Source organism: Macaca nemestrina, chromosome 7 (assembly GCF_043159975.1).
Source record: "Macaca nemestrina isolate mMacNem1 chromosome 7, mMacNem.hap1, whole genome shotgun sequence".
Classification (NCBI taxonomy): domain Eukaryota; kingdom Metazoa; phylum Chordata; class Mammalia; order Primates; family Cercopithecidae; genus Macaca; species Macaca nemestrina.
The window spans coordinates 68190185-68200175 of NC_092131.1; positions in this window are offsets into that span (position 1 = coordinate 68190185).

Genomic DNA, 9991 nt, shown 5'->3' on the forward strand with positions numbered 1-9991 from the left:
TCTAAATTCTGTTAACAAAATAAAAATTTTGAATGACTTAAAGTCAAATTCCAAATAATTACAGTAAATTTAACCTCCTAATGTTTTTTATTGGTAATGAACATTTTGAATCAGATCCTTTTCAAAGTAAAGCAATCCTAAGAATTATTTAAGACATTGATTTTATAGATAAAAACAGGATTCATGGAGGTTTTCTGACACCAAGATTAAAAATATTCAGTAACAAACTGTAACTCAACTCTAAGTCTCCTGAGTACCTGGCCATTTGTATTCCTCCTCTGATATTAAATACGTATTGGAATGCAAATATACTTGCAAAATAGAATTTGGTAAATAGAAAATGTAGCAGGCCATATGACTAGTTGCAAGAAGAATGAACAACTGAAAAGTAAGTTATTTATTCATCCTACTTAATGCGAAAATCATGGGAAACAGCAAGTAGTGTAATGTGGCATTTTCAGCAATCATCTCTAAAAAGTTATCATTTGTCTTAGCAGAGTGAGATGAAGCACTATACACAATCACACTGTAGAAAGAGAAGAATTTCTCACCTGCCAGTGATGATAATATAAGCACAGAGATAACAGAAAAGAAGATATTTTGTGAACATCTATAAGAGTAAAATATTCAGTAGCAGTGCATTAATCAATACCAATTGGAGATAGCGAGCAAGTAATGCATACTTTATTTAACCACTTAACATTTGACTCCAACTACCATGGATTCTTACAGTTAAATAAACTTGGCACACTGCATAGATCATATATATAATATTTCCTTGTATGTGCAGTAGACTGTTTCAAGTTAATACATTTGCAGGCAACAATCCTTTACATTTTGCTATTGCTTGTTACAAGCCAATTCTAGGGCATCCATATTCAGCAATCAAAAGGGAGAACAAAATACGGACAATTTTAATCCCCCCTCAAAGCAGTTTAGTAAATATTAATGTTTATTCATGAATTTAAAAAGAGAATATTTGCCTGAACTGCTGATTGTTTAATTTTACAGTTTAAGGTGCAAAAAAGGGGCCCCATTCATATCTCTCAGTGCAAGGCTCAAGCACTCATGTACATGTAAGTTCCAACTCCCTCCCCTTTATGCATCCAGGGATTCCTGTGTACTATATGCTTATTGGAGAATGTGCAAGTGTTTGGGGGAGAGGGTGGAAAAGAATGAGGTGGGGATGATGGGGAGAGATGGCACCCCATGAGGATGTATTGAAGAGGAATACCTGCTAAGCAGAAGCTTTGTTTGGGGTTATGTCTCAAATGTAATTACTCAACAAAATATTCTACACTGTAAATAAAGGCAATCAGGTTCCACTTCCTCTAGTCAATGAAAAAGACTTCCCTTCAAAATTCTGACCCGTGGGTTAAATATTCTTTTGATTTTTGGACTCTGCCACGCTATATGAAGCTACCCCAGGGCAGGGATCAGAATAAGTTACTGTTTCTGTTTCTGTTGGCTATGGTGCAGAAATGGGACATGAAACTGAACCACCTATGAAATGAAAGCTAGGGAGAGGCAGCAAGAATTGAGCTTTCTCCCAGAGATGTGGGGCTTGTAGAGCAATAGCACCGCTATTGGTAAAACTAACTGAAATATCTGAGTCCCAGAGATTGAGCCTGGGTCTTCTATTCTTACTGATTCCTAGAACATTTCTAGATATAGCAGTCCTTTAAAGAAGGAGGTTATAGATATTAGTGTCATTTGTCAAATATTTCTGCTTCTGTACCACTGGCGACATGATAGGATGGTATTTTCTGCCTCTTTTGTGGTGTGGAGGCACCACATGACTAGTTTTGGTCAATGAGATGGAATGAGAGTGATGTGTATCAGTGCTAGGAAAAAAGCATTCATTTGGCAGTGCAGTGCCCTTCGAGTTCTTTTTCTTCCTGCCAAGATGACCAGGAACATTTGGGAATGGATAGACATGTAGGAAAAAAAAAGGGAGAAAAATTGTGTTATCACTGTAAGACATGGGGGCTCTTTGTTACTGCTGCATGACATAGCCTTCCCTTATTGAGGGATTTTTTTTAATTGTAAGCTCACTTGAGAGTGCTCCATACCTCAGAAGACTTATGTACCCAGAGACTAACCATTTCTTCGAATTCACACACACAGCCATTTCCTAGATTCAAGGCAACATATTGAGGGCTCAGGATAGCTTTTAAACACGTGTCACTACTCTCCTTAAAACCACTTACTCTCCTTAATCTTAATTCCAGACTCAGAGTTAGAACTACCCCATGGGTCCAATCTTTCCCTTTGCTCATGGTTACATCATTTCAGGGAACCCACTGTGCCTCCCCACAGCAGAACTTTTTCAGAAACTCCCTTAAACATAATGATAGAGGGGCAGAGCAAGATGGCTGGATAGAAGGCTCCACCAATTGTCCTTCCAACCCTGGGCAAGGACACCAATTTAACAACTACCCACACACAAAAAAAGAATCTTCATAGGAGCCAAAAATCAGATGGGCACTCACAGTACCTGGATTTAACTTCATAGCTCTGAAAAAGGCAAAGAAGAGGGTAGAAAAGGCAATCTTGAATTGCTGATGCCACCCCTCTCCCATCCCCTGATAGTGACCATGTGGCACACGAAGAGAATCTGTCTGCTTGGGGGAAGGAGAGCACAGTGATTGTGAGACAATGCATTGAACTCAGTGCTGACCTGTCACAGCCAAAAGCAAAATGTGGCTGAACTCAGCAGACTCATGTCCACAGAAGGAATATTTAAACTGGCCCTAGCCAGAGGGGTGTCACTCATCCTGGCAATCAGAACTTCAGTTCTTGCAAGCCTCAACACCGTGGGATAAAGCACTCTGAGGCTCTAAATAAACTTGAAAGTATGGGTCAAAGGATCAATTAAGAAAGAAGTTAAAAAATTTCTTGAAACAAATGATAACAGAAACACAACATACCCATACCTATGGGATACAGCAAAAGCAGAACTAAGAGGGAATTTTATAGCTGTAAGTGCCTATACCAAAAAAGAAGAAAACTTCAAATAAACAACCTAATGATGCCTCTTAAAGAACTAAAAAAGCAAGAGTAAACCAAACCCAAAAATAGTAGAGGAAAATAAATAATAAAGATCAGAGCAGAAATAAACGAAATTGAAATGAAAAAAATAACAGGAGATCAATGAAACAAAGTTGTTTTTTCAAAAAGATTTAAAATATTGACAAACTTTTAGCCAAACTAAGAAAAAAAAGGAGAAGACACAAATACATAAAAGCAGAGTCCCTTCAGTAAGTGGTGCTGGGAAAACTGGATATCCATGTACAGAAGAATGAAATTAGACTCCTATCTCTTGTCATATACAAAAATCAAATCAAAATGAATTTAAGATGAAAAGAGAGACATTACAACTGATACCACAGAAATTCAAAAGTTCATTAGAGACTACTATAACTACATTCCAATACACTGGAAAATATAGAAGAAATAAATAATTCCTAGACACATACAACCTAACAAAATTGAACCCTGAAAAAATTCAAAACCTGAACAGATGAATAACAAGTAATGAGATCAAAGCTGTAATAAAAAGTCTCCCAGCAAATAAAAGTCTGGGACCCAATGGCTTCACTGCTGAATTCTACAAAACATTTAAAGAAGAACTATTATCAATTCTACTCAAACTATTCCAAAAAATAACAAGGAAGGAATATTTTCAAACTCATTCTACAAGACCAGTCTTACCCTGATATCAAAACCAAACAAAGACATATCAATAAAAGGAAACTACATGCTAATATCACTGAATATTGATGCAAATATTCTCAACAAAGTACTAGCAAATGAAATTAACAATAAATTAAAAAGATCATTCATCATGACAAGTGGGGTTTATCCCAGGGTTTTAAGGATGGTTCCGCATATGTAAATCAACTAATGTGATACATCATGTCAACAGAATAAAGGACAAAAATCATATGATCATTTTATTGATGCTGAAAAAGCATTTGATAAAATTCAACATACCTTCATAATAAAAACCCTCAAAAAACTTGGTATAGAAGGAACATACCTCAACATAATAAAAGCCATATATAACAGACCCATAGCTAATATCATACTGAACTGGGAAAAAAACTGAAAGCCTTTTCTCTAAGATTAAGAACATGACAAGGACACCCCTTTTCATCACTGTTATTCAACATAGTACTAGAAGTTCCAGCTGGAACAATCAGACAAGAGAAAGAAATAAAGGGCATCCAAAGTAGAAAGGAAAAAGTTTAATTACCCTTGTTTACATACGATGTGATCTTATATTTAGAAAAATCCAAAGTCTCCACCTGAAAAAAAACTATTAGAACTGATAAACAAATTTAGTAAAGTTGCAGGGTATGAAATCAACATAGAAAAATCAGTAGTATTTCCATATGCCAACAACAAACAATCTGAAAAATAAATCAAGAAAGAAATTCCACTTACAGCTATGAATGAAATTTAATATGTAGGAATTAATATGCTAAGAAATGAAAGATCTCTACAAAGGAAATATAAAACATTGATGCAAGAAATCAAAGAAGACACACACAAAAGGGAAAAATATTTCATTTTTGTGGATTAGAAGAACGAATATTGTTAAAATATCCATAATACCCAAATAAATCTATAAATTTGATGTGATCCCTATCAAAATACCAATGGTATTCTTCATTGAAATAGAAAAAAAATCATAAAATTTATACCAAACCACAAAAGACCCAGAATAGCCAACGCTATTCTAAGCAAAAAGAATAAAATTGGAGAAATCACACTACCTGACATTAAGTTATACCACAGAGTTATAGTAACCAAAACAGTGTGGTATTGGCATAAAAAGAGACATAGATCAGTGGAACAGAATAGAGAGCCTAGAGATAAGTCAATACATCTACAGTGAACTCTTTTTTGACTAAGTTGCCAAGAACATACAGTAGGGAAAGAAGAGCCCCTTCAGTAAGCGGTGCTGGGAAAACTGGATATCCATGTGCAGAAGAATGAAACTAGACTGCTATCTCTTGTCATATACAAAAATAAAATCAAAATGGATTTAAGACTTAAATCTAAGACTTTGAACTATGAAACTACTAAAAGAAAACAGAGGGGAGAATTTCCAGGACATTGGACAGGGCAAAAATGTCTTGAGTAATACCCCACAAGCACAGGCAATCAAAGCAAAAATGGATATATGAGGTCACAAGTTTAAAAGCTTCTGCACAGCAAAGGAAACAATAAACAAAGTGAAGAGACAACCCACAGGATGAGAGAAAATATTTGCAAACTACCCATGTGATAAAGGATTAATAACTAGGATATATAAGTAAAGAAACTCTACGGGAAAAGAAATCTAATAATCTGGTTATAAATGAGTGAAAGATTTGGAAAGACGTTACTCAAAAGAAGACATACAAATGGCAAACAGGTATATGAAAAGATGCTCAAAATAATTGATCATCAGAGAAATGGAAAGTTAAAACTACAATGAGATATCATCTTACCCCAGTTAAAATGCCTTATATACAAAAGAGGCAATAACAAATGCTGGTGAGGATGTGGAGAAAAGGGAACCCTTATAGACTTTTGGTGAGAATGTATATTAGTGCAACTGAGAGGTGACAACGTGCTAGCAGCCCTCATTCTCGGCACCTCCTCAGCCTCGGTCAAGCCGCGACCACTCTGGCCGCGCTTGAACAGCCCTTCAGCCTGCCACTGCACTGTGGAAGCCCCTCTCTGGGCTGGCCAAGGCTGGAGCCAGCTCCTCTGCTTGTGGGGAGGTGTGGAGGGAGAGGCACCTGCGGGAACCGGGGCTGTGCAGCTGCGCTCACAGGCCAGCATGAGTTCTGGGGGGCGCGGGTGCGGGCTCCACGGGCCCCACACTGGGAGCAGCCAACAGGCACCACTGGCCCAGGGCTGTGAGGGGCTTGGCACCCAGGCCAGCAGCTGCAGAGTTTGCACCAGGTCCCCCAGGACTACTGGTGCTGGGCTCAAATTCTCACCAGGCCTCAGTTGCCTCCCAGCAGGGCAGGGCTCAGGACCTGTAGCCCGCCATGCCCAAGTCCCCCCACTCCACCATGGGCTCCCAAGAGCCCCAGCCTCCCTGATGGGCACTGCCCCCTGCTCCGTAGTGCCTGGTCCTATGGACCTCCCAAGGGCTGAGGAGTGCAGGCAGGGCTCGGGACTCATGGGCAGCTCTGCCTGCAGCCCCGGTGTGGGATCCACTGGGTGAGGCCAGCTGGGCTCCTGAGTCTGGTGTGGACTTGGGGAACTTTTATGTCTAGCTAAGGGATCCTAAATGCATGAGTCAGCACTCGGTGTCTAGCTCATGGTTTGTAAATACACTAATCAGTACTCTGTATCTAGCTAACCTAGTGGGGACTTGGAGTACTTTTATGTCTAGCTCTCTGTGTCTAGCTAAAGGATTCTAAACACACCAATCAACACTGTGTCTAGCTCAGGGTTTGTAAATACACCAATCAGCACCCTGTGTCTAGCTCAGGGTTTGCAAATATACCAATCAGTACTATGTATCTATCTAACCTAGTGGGGACTTGGAGAACTTTTATGTCTAACTAGAGGATTGTAAATGCACCAATCAGCACTCTGTCAAAACAAACCAATCAGCTCTCTGTAAAATGAACCAATCAGCAGAATGTGGGTGGGGCCAGATAAGGGAATAAAACCAGGCTGAGGAGCCTACTAGTGGCCACCCTCTTGGGTCCCCTTCCACACTGTGGAAGCTTTGTTCTTTTGCTCTTTGCAATAAATCTTGCTGCTGCTCACTCTTTGGGTACACACTGCCTTTATGAGCTGTAACACTCACTGCGAAGGTCTGCAGCTTCACTCCTGAAGCTAGCGAGACCATGAACCCACTAGGAAGAATGAACAACTCCAGACCAGGAACCCACCAAAAGGAAGAAGCTCCAGACACATCTGAACGTCTGAAGGAACAAACTCGGGACACACGGTCTTTAAGAACTGTAACACTCACCACGAGGGTCCGCGGCTTCATTCTTGAAGTCAGCGAGACTAAGAACCCACCAATTCCGGACATACAACCACTATGGAGAATAGCTTGGAAGTATCTCAAAAACCTAAAAATAGAGCTACCATATGATCCAGCAATCCCACTCATAGGTATATATCCAAAAGAAAGGAAATTAATATATGCAAGAGATAGCTTCACTACCAAGTTTATTGCAGCACTACTCACAATAATCAGAATTTGGGAACAACCTAAGAGTTCAGAAGATGAATGGGTAATGCAAAAGTGTTATGTAGGGGGGGCGGAGCAAGATGGCCGAATAGGAACAGCTCCAGTCTCAAACTCCCAGCGCGAGCGACACAGAAGACCGGTGATTTCTGCATTTTCAACTGAGGTACTGGGTTCATCTCACTGGGGAGTGCCGGACGATCGGTGCTGGTCAGCTGCTGCAGCCCGACCAGCGAGAGCTGAAGCAGGGCGAGGCATTGACTCACCTGGGAAGCGCAAGGGGGAAGGGAATCCCTTTTCCTAGCCAGGGGAACTGAGACACACAACACCTGGAAAATCGGGTAACTCCCACCCCAATACTGCGCTTTAAGCAAACAGGCACACCAGGAGATCATATCCCACACCTGGCCGGGAGGGTCCCACACCCACGGAGCCTCCCTCATTGCTAGCACAGCAGTCTGTGAGGCTGGGGGAGGGGCGCCCGCCATTGCTGAGGCTTAAGTAGGTAAACAAAGCTGCTGGGAAGCTCGAACTGAGTGGAGCTCACAGCAGCTCAAGGAAACCTGCCTGTCTCTGTAGACTCCACCTCTGGGGACAGGGCACAGTAAACAATAACAAACACAGCAGAAGCCTCTGCAGACGCAAATGACTCTGTCTGACAGCTTTGAAGAGAGCAGTGGATCTCCCAACACGGAGGTTGAGATCTGAGAAGGGACAGACTCCCTGCTCAAGTGGGTCCCTGACCCCTGAGTAGCCTAACTGGGAGACATCCCCCACTAGGGGCAGTCTGACACCCCACACCTCACAGGGTGGAGTACACCCCTGAGAGGAAGCTTCCAAAGCAAGAATCAGACAGGTACACTCGCTGTTCAGAAATATTCTATCTTCTGCAGCCTCTGCTGCTGATACCCAGGCAAACAGGGTCTGGAGTGGACCTCAAGCAATCTCCAACAGACCTACAGCTGAGGGTCCTGACTGTTAGAAGGAAAGATATCAAACAGGAAGGACACCTACACCAAAACCCCATCAGTACATCACCATCATCAAGACCAGAGGCAGATAAAACCACAAAGATGGGGAAAAAGCAGGGCAGAAAAGCTGGAAATTCAAAAAATAAGAGCGCATCTCCCCCGGCAAAGGAGCGCAGCTCATCGCCAGCAACGGATCAAAGCTGGACGGAGAATGACTTTGACGAGATGAGAGAAGAAGGCTTCAGTCCATCAAATTTCTCAGAGCTAAAGAAGGAATTACGTACCCAGCGCAAAGAAACTAAAAATCTTGAAAAAAAAGTGGAAGAATTGATGGCTAGAGTAATTAATGCAGAGAAGGTCATAAACGAAATGAAAGAGATGAAAACCATGACACGAGAAATACGTGACAAATGCACAAGCTTCAGTAACTGACTCGATCAACTGGAAGAAAGAGTATCTGCGATTGAGGATCAAATGAATGAAATGAAGCGAGAAGAGAAACCAAAAGAAAAAAGAAGAAAAAGAAATGAACAAAGCCTGCAAGAAGTATGGGATTATGTAAAAAGACCAAATCTACGTCTGATTGGGGTGCCTGAAAGTGAGGGGGAGAATGGAACCAAGTTGGAAAACACTCTTCAGGATATCATCCAGGAGAACTTCCCCAACCTAGTAGGGCAGGCCAACATTCAAATCCAGGAAATACAGAGAACGCCACAAAGATACTCCTCGAGAAGAGCAACTCCAAGACACATAATTGCCAGATTCACCAAAGTTGAAATGAAGGAAAAAATCTTAAGGGCAGCCAGAGAGAAAGGTCGGGTTACCCACAAAGGGAAGCCCATCAGACTAACAGCAGATCTCTCGGCAGAAACTCTCCAAGCCAGAAGAGAGTGAGGGCCAATATTCAACATTCTTAAAGAGAAGAATTTTCAACCCATAATTTCATATCCAGCCAAACTAAGTTTCATAAGTGAAGGAGAAATAAAATCCTTTACAGATAAGCAAATGCTTAGAGATTTTGTCACCACTAGGCCTGCCTTACAAGAGACCCTGAAGGAAGCACTAAACATGGAAAGGAACAACCGGTACCAGCCATTGCAAAAACATGCCAAAATGTAAAGACCATCGAGGCTAGGAAGAAACTGCATCAACTAACGAGCAAAATAATCAGTTAATATCATAATGGCAGGATCAAGTTCACACATAACAATCTTAACCTTAAATGTAAATGGACTAAATGCTCCAATTAAAAGACACAGACTGGCAAACTGGATAAAGAGTCAAGACCCATCAGTCTGCTGTATTCAGGAGACCCATCTCACATGCAGAGACATACATAGGCTCAAAATAAAGGGATGAAGGAAGATTTACCAAGCAAATGGAGAACAAAAAAAAGCAGGGGTTGCAGTACTAGTCTCTGATAAAACAGACTTTAAACCATCAAAGATCAAAAGAGACAAAGAAGGCCATTACATAATGGTAAAGGGATCAATTCAACAGGAAGAGCTAACTATCCTAAATATATATGCACCCAATACAGGAGCACCCAGATTCATAAAGCAGGTCCTCAGAGACTTACAAAGAGACTTAGACTCCCATACAATAATAATGGGAGACTTCAACACCCCACTGTCAACATTAGACAGATCAACGAGACAGAAAGTTAACAAGGATATCCAGGAATTGAACTCATCTCCGCAGCAAGCAGACCTAATAGACATCTATAGAACTCTCCACCCCAAATCAACAGAATATACATTCTTCTCAGCACCACATCGTACTTACTCCAAAATCGACCACGTAATTG